This window comes from Schistocerca cancellata, unplaced genomic scaffold (genome assembly GCF_023864275.1).
Source record: "Schistocerca cancellata isolate TAMUIC-IGC-003103 unplaced genomic scaffold, iqSchCanc2.1 HiC_scaffold_1077, whole genome shotgun sequence".
NCBI lineage: Eukaryota > Metazoa > Arthropoda > Insecta > Orthoptera > Acrididae > Schistocerca > Schistocerca cancellata.
The window spans coordinates 243,907-244,595 of record NW_026047076.1 but is presented as its reverse complement, the minus strand read 5'-3'; positions in this window follow the sequence as shown (position 1 = coordinate 244,595).

Here is a 689-nt window from a genome sequence, read left to right as displayed (position 1 = left end):
TTATGGTCCCATTGAGTACATTTTTGGAGAGAGGGACACCACTTGCACCACAGGGCGGGAGGAGGGTGCCTAGCACGATAGATTTTATTTCTTCGGTAAGCATTTTTTTGTGTTTGATACTTTTGAAATTTTGGTTTTTCATGTTGATTTTAAAATAAACTTTTTCATGTTTGGAATGTACTAACTCGTTTTTTCCTCACTGCAGGTCAACGTGTGTGTGGTTCCAACATTATGGTCCCATTGAGTAGATTTTTGGAGAGAGGGACATCACTTGCACCACAGGGCGGGAGGAGGGTGCCTAGCACGATACATTTTCTTTCTTCGGTAAGCATTATATTGTGTTTGATACTTTTGGAATTTTGGTTTTTCATCTTGATTTTAAAATGACCTTTTTCATGTTTCGAATGTACAACTCGTTTTTTCCTCACAGCAGGTCAACGTGTGTGTGGTTGCAACATTACACATTTTTGAAGAGAGGGACATCAGTTGCACCACAGGGCAGGAGGAGGGTGCCTAGCACGATACATTTTCTTTCTTCGGTAAGCATTTTTTTGTGTTTTATACTTTTGGAATTTTGGTTTTTCATGTTGATTTTAAAATGACCTTTCTCATGTTTGAAAAGTACTAACTCGTTTTTTCCTCACAGCAGGTCAACGTGTGTGTGGTTCCAAAATTATGGTCCCATTGAG